Below are 9,689 nucleotides of genomic sequence, written 5' to 3' on the forward strand. Positions count from 1 at the left end.
TAATCTGGGAAGGAAACATCTCAAAATTAGAATAACAACAAGACATAAGAAACACAATAAAAGTTCGAAGGAAATTTGACTAGAGATCTTCAATCTTGAAGGAGATATGCTCCTGAGTTGATTCCGACGGTGTTTTTCAAGTAATTTCTTCGTTCTACTCCCCGGGCTCCCTTTAGTCCTCTTCTAATAGGTATTTATAAACTTTAGAACGCTTAGAAATCCTAAAAATTAGATTTTTCAGCGTAAAAGAGTAGGGTTCGAAATTGACATGGGCTGGTACATGGGCGTGTGGCTAGCCCATGTGGCTTACATGGGTGTGTGCCTAGCCCTGTGGAAGTGCCCAGGCCGTCTGGTTCCTGAAGATAGCTCTTTTTGTCCTATTTTGGCCCCTTTTCGCTCCTTTCACTTCCCTATGCTCACCTAAGTATAGAAACATAAATTTCAAGGATTAGGAGCATCAAATTCACTAATTCACATAATAAATCATCCAAAAACATGCCAAGCATGGGATTAAAGTATGTTACTTTTATGGTTTATCATTCATACATAATATTTTTTCAAATGGCATGCATGCATTCCATGTAGGAGGTAGAATATGACCATCCATTTTTGCTACTCTATAAACTCCATAGCTTATTTTCTTGCCAAATTTGTAGGGTCTTTACCAATTATGGGCCATTTTTTCCTTGCTGTGATACTGAAAAGCAGGCTTTTGTATTTCTCAGAACTAGCCCACCTACTTGAAATTTCTTGTTTTTCAATCTAGAGTTGTAGTATCGAGCAACTTGCTGATAAATGCCAAAAGTAACATGTTTTAGCCTTATTCTTAATGCATTTTTGGATGATTATTTGATTTAAAATTGTGAATTTTACGCTCATAATCTTTTAAATTCATGTTTCTATACTTAGGAGAGCATTTGGAAGCAAAAGGAGCAAAAAACAAGTGAAAATCGAAAAATCAAAGCAAGTTTTGATAGCCACATTACAGTGTAAGCCACATGGGCTACCACACGGTGATATGCTAGACTATGTGGGAATCACGAATTGCACTCCAAACCTATGGGAAAATGCATTTTTAGGTTTTTCGGGTATTTTAAGACCACTATATGACAAAGATAAGAAGAGAGGAGTAAGCCGTCATAGAATACTCAAGAAAACAACTTAGAAAACACCATTGAAACTTACTCTAAAGCATATTTTCATCAAGATTGAAGATATTTTGATTTCTTTGAAGTTTATTATGAGTTTCTTTATTTCTTGTGGTTATACTGTCTTTGGGATGTTTTTATTTTCTATCTTGAACTAATTTTCTAAATACCTTGGGAGATGAACCCTAGGATGGATTCTGTTGTTTGATTTTTATTTTACGCAATAAATACTTTGATCTTGTTCTCAATTATGTATGCTTAATTCTGGGTTTAATATTTCTAGGCTATTAATCCATGTTCGATGTGCTTAAATCAGAGGATGAATATACCCTATTTACGAGTAGATCTAGCGTAATTGAATAGAGTTGCATGCAATCTTAGAAATAGGAGGACATAAATCTACCATATTAGAGTAAAATCTAATAGGGGATTCATATATCGAGTTAATGTGATAATAGGGGTTTTAATTAGAAAGAAATTTCAATTAATCAACCTAGAGTCAGTTATTCTTAGTCTTGAAGAGAGATATTAGCATAATTTAGGGATTTCTACGAATCAAGATACTAAGTGAAGAAATTGCATAATTTAGATTAATAATGACAGATGAAGTCTAGGTGGATTCTTTCCTGGGTATTATCTCACTTCTTGGTTGTTAATCGATTATTTTCCTGATTTGTTATTTACCGTGTTCTTGAGTTAATTGATCCACCATAATTCAGTGTAGCAGAGTAAACTAGTTTTCACATTTAAAGAGCTTGAATACAAGCATTTTCATTATGGTTTAGTTAAGTTTTCATAGTATTATTTACATTCAATAAAATGTGCAAATTGAGGTTTTTATTGACCTTAGGGGTTGAACGAAGCCTAAGGGTGAGCTAACACACTTTGTGAGTGTGTAGGAGACCATTAAAAGGTTTACTAAATGGATAACACGAATAACTCGATATTGCAACATAGGGAGTAGAATGGAGAAAACTCAAGACTGCCTTTGATGTCGCAACACAGACCGAGGGTGTCGCGGCATACCCTTAAAGACAACTGCAGAGGAGTATACTGATTACTATGTCGTGACACAGGTCCTAGTGTGTCGTAACATTGACTATGTTGCGGAAACAAAGCATGAAGTAAGGGCACTTTGGTCTTCACAATGAAAATTTAAGCTCGAGAACGTCAACTAACATAGGGTTAAGGACAATGGCCACCTAAAAGCTATAAATAGGCTCCTTTGGCACATGTTATAGACATCATTCTATAAAATTTAGTTTAGTTTTCTTTCATTCTTAGGTTTTAGATTTCTTTTATTTGTTCTTGTTAACTTCAAGATATCTGAATTGTGGAAGCATTCAAACTCTATGGATTTGTGCTTAATTTCAATACAATTAGGCTTTTTCATTTACTTTATCTTGTCGATTTAATTAACATTCTTTATCTTTATATCGATTTCATATTATCTACGAAAGCTATGAGGAACTAATCCCTTTGTGGGGCATTAGCGAATGGAGGTATGATCTATTAATTATTTTGTTGGGTTACTCAAAGGATTAGTTGTTTGGCAAAGGAAAAACGTGAAACAAACCCTGTGCCTGACAACCCCGGGAAGTCATCAAGGTGGGAATTAACCCAAAATTGGTATTACCCATTTGTGAACACCTTCACCCCAAGCTAGTCTGGACTGTGAGGCCAAAAGATAAGTAGTTCTTGCTGACTCGTTATGTTAGTGGAAGATCAGAAGATCCTGCTAAGGTAGCAACTAGTTGATTGATTAGGAACCCAAAGCAACAATTCATTAGGATTACCGGAACGAGCTAATCACCTATAATCAAGATTTGATTTACTCTACTCTTCTATCTCCTAAATTTTATTTATTTATGTTATTTTATTTTATTATTCTAAAACTTTAAAAAACTTTAAAAACCTTTCTTTTATGTTCTCCTACGATAATTTATTTAAAGTACTAAATAGATATTTTAGTGTTTAGGTTAAAATTGATCTAGCTCTCACCTCCCTTGGATATAATCCTCGAAGTACTCACCTACTTCGTTGTAAAACTATATTACAACTCGACCCATATACTTGCAGATACCACATTCTCGTTCTAAATTTTATTGCAATATTCACACTCTGGACATTAGTATGTCCAGAGGCAGTTATTAATTAATTTAGTTAATTTTAGTTTTAATCAATCACTCAAATTTGTCGGTTAAATAATAGAAAGATTGTAATTACTAATACTTTTAGTCTTCATGGGAACAATATCTGTACTCACTGTAACTCTACTATTAATTGATAAGTGAACTTGCCTTTGTCAAATTTTTAGTTGGTTTACAATTGCTTGAAGTTTTTGGAGTCATTACCGGGGACTAAAATATTAGGAAAACTTTATTTCTATTAATTTAGCCATTTTTTATTTTAATATTTTAATTTGATTTTTTAATTTAATCTTTTTGTTTGTTTGCTTCTGGTAGGTTCTTTTGGTTTATGACTAGAGGTAACTCATTAGATCCATTATTTTTTGATAGTGAGATTGAAAAGATTACTCGTAAAAATCATAGAGAGGTTAGAGAAGAAAGACAAAGTTAATGGAATATAGTAGACGATCCAGAAGAAAGGGTATTACTATGGAGATGAGTGATAATCAAAATAACCAGTTACCTCCTGTAGGTTGTGTTCCTCGAACTATGTATAATTATGCTAAGCCCACTCTGATTGGGGCTGAATTGAGTATTATCAGACTGACTATTGCTGTAAACAATTTTGAGCTAAAGCCGGACATAATTTAGATGGTACAATATGTTTAGTTTGATGGGTTGTAAGATGAAGATCCGGATGCTCATTTGGCTAACTTTCTAGAGATTTGTGACACCTTCAAATCAATGGCATTACTGATGATGCCATAGGCTTATGGTTGTTCCCATTTTCATTGAGAAGCAAGGCAAACAATGGTTAAATTCATTGCCACGAGGTTCCATCATGACTTGGGCTCAAATGACTGAAAATTTTTTGTTAAAATATTTTCTATTGACTAAAACAACTAAGTTGAGAATGACATCTCTTCTTTTGTTCAGTTTGATATTGAGACACTTTATGATACATGGGAAAGATTTAAAGATTTTTTTGAGAAGCTGTCCTTGTCATGAACTACCTTTGTGGCTCTAAGTTCAAAGTTTTTACAATGGTTTGAACCCTTCGACTAGACAGATGATTGATGCAGCAACTGACAGAACATTGAATAAAAAAACATCTGAGGTAGCTTAAGAGTTTATTGAGGAGATGATACTGGATAATTATCAATGGCAAGTTACGAGAGTAAAACTTGTCAAGGCAGTTGGAGTTTTTGATATTGATGTATTTTCTATGTCAACAAATCAGGTTAAAGCTCTTGGAAAGAAAATTGATGGTTTGAATTTTTCTAAACAGGTGAGCCCAGTGATGCAGTGTGATGCGAATGGAGTGGGAATAATTAATTCAGAATATTCACCCATCACGTCTAACATTGAGCATGAGCAAGTCGACTTTATGGGTAATAATTCTAGATATGAAAAAAACCTTTATAACAATAGTTATAATGTAGGTTGGAGGAACCATCCAAATTTCTCTTTAGGTGGTCAAGATAATTAAAGGTCACAACCCCTTTCGGGTTTTCAGCAGCCTTATCAGTAAGAGAAGAAATCAAACCTTGAGGAGATGTTAGCTAAATTTATTTTGGTGTTAGAAACTCGATTTTAAAACATTGAAAAAACATTGAAAAATTAGCAAGCATTGATTCATGGGTTTGAAAATCAAATTGGACAACTTGCCAAATTTGTTTCGGAAAGACCACAAGGTAGCTTACCTAGCAACACTAAAAGCAACCTAAATGAGCAAATCCACGCAATCATTATTCTAAGTGTGGAAGGGTTAGTCGAGCTTGAATAGCAGTTGAAGCTAGAAGTTGTTGTGAAAAAGTGTTGAGGTTGAGGAGAGTAAGAAAGAGCATAAGCCGATAATCAAAGACTACAAACCACGAGTTCCATATCCAATAACATTTAAGAGAGACCACATAAAACAACAATATGGTAAAATTCTTGAACTCTTAAAAAAATTACACATTAACTTACCGTTTGTTGAAGCCCTTTCGCAGATGGCAAAGTATATAAAATTTTTAAAGAGCTGTTAACAAATAAAAGGAAGTTAGATGACTTATCGATTATGAAGCTCAATGCAGTTTGCTCGGTCATTCTCCAAAACAAACTACCCAACAGACTTAAATATTTAGGGAGTTTTACTATTCCTTGTCTCTTTTGTAGTTTAAATGTTGAAAAAGCTTTGGCTGATTTAGGGGCTAGTGTAAATGTCATGACTTATAAGATGTTCAAACAACTTAGTCTTGGGGAACACAAACCCACTAGGATTAGTATTCAATTAACGGACAAATCAATTAGATATCCTAGGGGTATTATTGAGGATGTACTTGTGAAAATCGATAAATTTATAGTCCCTATTGATTTTGTTGTATTGGACATGGATGACGATTAGGTCGACCCTTTTTAACCATTGCTAGAATTGTTATTGATGTGGGTACTGGTGAACTTGTGCTTCATGTAGGTGATGAAAAGATTACTCTTCAAACACGTTGTAACATCCTGAATTAGGGCCTAGTCGGAACAGTAGTTTCGGGACCAAAAATTTAACACAATAAAATTTGTTTTTATTATATTTTTATGGTTTACAATTTCATGGGATGATTTCGTGAAAATTTCGTTTGAAAATTTTGACGTTTAGGCACTCAATTTGGTCAAAAAGACTAAATTGTAAAAAGTACAAAAATTGAGTTCTACATGTTAGAGGTGTCTAATTGTTATGAAATTTTAAATTGGAGGCCCTTAAATGGTAATTATACCATTGGATAATTTATTGGACCAAAATGGGTGAAATAGAATATTTTTAAGTTAGAGCCATTTTGGTAATCTAGTAATTAAAATGAATTAAAAACAAAATTAAAAGCCAATTTTTGTCCATCTTCTACCCCATGGCCGAAACTTGCAAGGAGAAGACATAGCTAGGATTTTTCAAGCTTCCAAGCTCGATTGTAAGTCCGTTCTTGCCCCGTTTTTAATGATTTTTACGTTTTTGAAATCCTCGTAACAAGATCTACTCATTTCTACCCATATTTTGAGCTAGGGTTTGTGTTTAAAAATTTACCCATGGATGTCATGCATGTTTTTTGATGTCTAATGGTAGAATATGAATGCTCGATATGTAATAAAAAAATTTTACTAAGTGATTTTCGGTGAAATTGTCAAAAAGGACTATTTTGTAAAAGTTACAAAATTTGTCATAAAATTGTGATTTAGTGGAAATTAGGGGCTGCTATAGTTATGAAAATGATTCGGCTAGGCTTAAAATGCAAGGAAATTGAATAAAAATCATTTTACGAGCCTAGGGGCCAAAGTACAAATATGTGAAAGTTTACGGGTCAAAATGGAAATTCGTAAAAGTATGATTTTTGGACCCATATGAATAATGTGACTAATTATTAAGCTAAATGTGATATTATAGATCAAGGAAAATGAGATTCGTGCATAGATTGGAAATGAATGTGATTATGGACTAAATCAGAATATATAGTTGTACTCGAACCCGAGGTAAGTTCATGTGATTTTAGTAATGCAATACTGTATTTGAATGCTAATGCTTCGGTATTACATGAGTTGTAAGTATATATAAGTGAATAATTTGATATGATGTGATTATTTCGATGATATAACATGTTCTTGATGTTTTGCTATTATGATGAAAATGTTGCAATGCCATGTGATTATGAGATATTGCTATGTGAATGAAGCCACAACTCGAGTACGTCTGGTAAAGGTTTGGAAGTTTGATGGAATATGATGTTTCTTTGAAATGAGAAAGTTTTTATGTAAATAATATTTCGATTCTTTTTATGTTATTTTGTTTTGTTATTATATGAGATGTGGTTGCCTATAGAATGATCAATTGATGTAAACTACGAATCGGAATTGACTAAGAACGAGTTAGTAAAATGTTGAAAAGTGAAGAATTTCCCAATTGAACCTTCGGAATAGAAGTGATACAAATGATCCGTTGTGAGTCACGTGTGTAGTACTAAGTGCAGGCTACTATGTGTACCCGTTAACTTCGATCACGTGTGTAGTACTAAGTGCAGGCTACTACGTGTACCAGATTGATAGGTCGCATGTGTAGTACTAAGTGCAGGCTACTATGCGTACCAGAGAGCTTCGGTTACAAGGGTGGTATATGCACAGGCCACCCGGTATTTGTTATTATTCCGATGAGTTCAACGGGAAATTTACTAAGTGAAAATACATATGTACATGACTATGTGATGAATAAGTGCAAATATATCTATGTGAAAATTTTTGAGCAATGTGCTCAATAGTTGAGCGAATCTTTTGGTAAGATAGAATGGAGTAAGTGCAATTATGTAAAAGTGAAATTTTGTAATAAAGTAATTTTGGATAGCAGTAGTTGTGTGACTTTGACAAATCACCAAAAATGGTAGAAATTGAATTAGAGGTTAAATAAGATATGAAATTAAAGCTTAATGTAACACCCCGTACCCGAGTCCGTTACCGGAGTCGAACACAAGGTGCACACAAACTTGACTTAATCATTTTCACAGTCCATTTAAAATTTTCCAGACAAGCTGGTTACTGCATCACTGTCGCCTTAAAAATCATATCTTGAGTTTCAAAGCTCGAAAATTAGTTTTGTAATTTTCCCTGAAATTAGACTCATATGTCCATCCACAAATTTTTTTCTAGAATTTTTCGTAGGGCCAATTAGTACAGTTTATTAGTTAAAGTCTCCCATGTGACAAGGGTCGACTACACTGACCTTTGCACGTTACAACTTGAATATCTCTCTGTACAGGGCTTCAATACTGATGCCGTTTGTTTCTATAGAAACTAGACTCAAATAAGAATCTATACATATATGGAATGACTCCTAATTATCTCTGGTTAATTTACAATTAATTTCCAAAGTCGGAACAGGGAATCCAGAAACCGTTCTGGCCCTGTCTCACGAAAACCTAAATATCTCTTAACATACAACTCATATGACCATTTCGTTTCTTCCATATGAAAGTAGATTCATCAAGATTCATTTAAATAATTTATTCACTAATTAATTCCATTCCTGATATTTTTAGTGATTTTTCACATCCACACTACTGCTGCTGTCAGCATCTGTTTTCAAGGTAACCTTTACCTACTTCATAATTTCTTTGATTCAACTAGCCCTTTTAGCATACATGGCACAAGGAATGATCATGATTAACCATTCCAATGGCTAATCGTTCCCAAACATTTCCATACCTCTTAATGAACAACATACAAAATGATTATGATACCATGCCAAAGTGTATATAAGCCATTTTCGCATGGCTATCCAAATTTATACAAAATCAAAGGGGTCTATGACCAACAAACGAAAAAGTAGTCCTATACATGCCATTTCAAAGTTCAACCAAAATTTGTACCAAAAAGGGGGCTTTGATAGTGTGGATGACTTCGACTTTGATGATCCCGAATCCGATAGCTAACGAGCAAAATCTATAAAACAGAGAGCCAAAGCAACGGGGTAAGCATTTTAATGCTTAGTAAGTCTCAAGTAAAGAAATCAGCTTTGACTAAAGTATTACATTCACATAGCTAAATGAATCACTTTATTAATACACATTCTCATAATCATACTTACTTCACACTTCATCAACATATACACACAAGGTATCAACCTATCTAAGAGCCGAAAGTTCGTTAGTCGATTGAACGAATACTATTTCAAACGGATCGACTTTTCCGATGCACATGTAAACATACCTTATCGTATGGGTTTTTCGAGCGTATTAATTGAATTTATTACAGCACCAAAACGCTCACCTTCAAACCGAGTCTCTTCGGAATTTAGCCGGATATAACCACAAGCACAATTGCCTTCGGGTCTTAACCCGGATTTGGTAACTTGCACAAATGCCTTCGGGTCTTAGCCCGGATATAACAACTCGCACGAATGCCTTCGGGTCTTAGCTTGAATAGAATCACTAGCATAAATGCCTTCGGGACTTAGCCCGGGTATCATTCAAATGCTCATGTACACATATATCAATAATCACGACACATCCATATTTCATTCTCGTTACTAAGGCTCAAACACAAAACATTTATCAAACCTTTCCAATTTCGGCTCAATAGCCACACACAAAGAGCATGATTTCAATTGACTTTATAACTTAGTCCCTACGCACATTCGGCTGTCCGCCATAATATGACAAATCATTTCAATATAATTCAAGTAGGGTCATTACTCGAAGACTTACCTCGGATGTTGTCAAACGATTTTGACGGCTATTCGATCACTTTTTCCTTTCCCTTATCCAACTGTGGTCCTCTAAGCTCTTGAGCTAAGTCACACAAATTTAACTTATTAAAATCTCATTATGATAGCTTATGGCCGAATATGACAAGGAGTTTAAATGGTCATATGGCCATCCTTTAGCTCAAATACACAATGGTC

The 9,689-nt window shown here is 34.2% G+C and overlaps 1 non-coding gene across 1 annotated transcript; it reads right to left on the reverse strand.

Moving 5' to 3' along the window:
* Positions 1–4,181: 4,181 nt before the first annotated feature.
* On the reverse strand, positions 4,182–4,288 carry LOC128279867 (small nucleolar RNA R71). Its single transcript, XR_008270059.1, has one exon. It is a non-coding gene; the product is annotated as a small nucleolar RNA R71 (small nucleolar RNA).
* Positions 4,289–9,689: the final 5,401 nt, after the last annotated feature.

The sequence above is a fragment of the Gossypium arboreum genome, chromosome 8 (assembly GCF_025698485.1).
Source record: "Gossypium arboreum isolate Shixiya-1 chromosome 8, ASM2569848v2, whole genome shotgun sequence".
NCBI classification, from domain to species: domain Eukaryota; kingdom Viridiplantae; phylum Streptophyta; class Magnoliopsida; order Malvales; family Malvaceae; genus Gossypium; species Gossypium arboreum.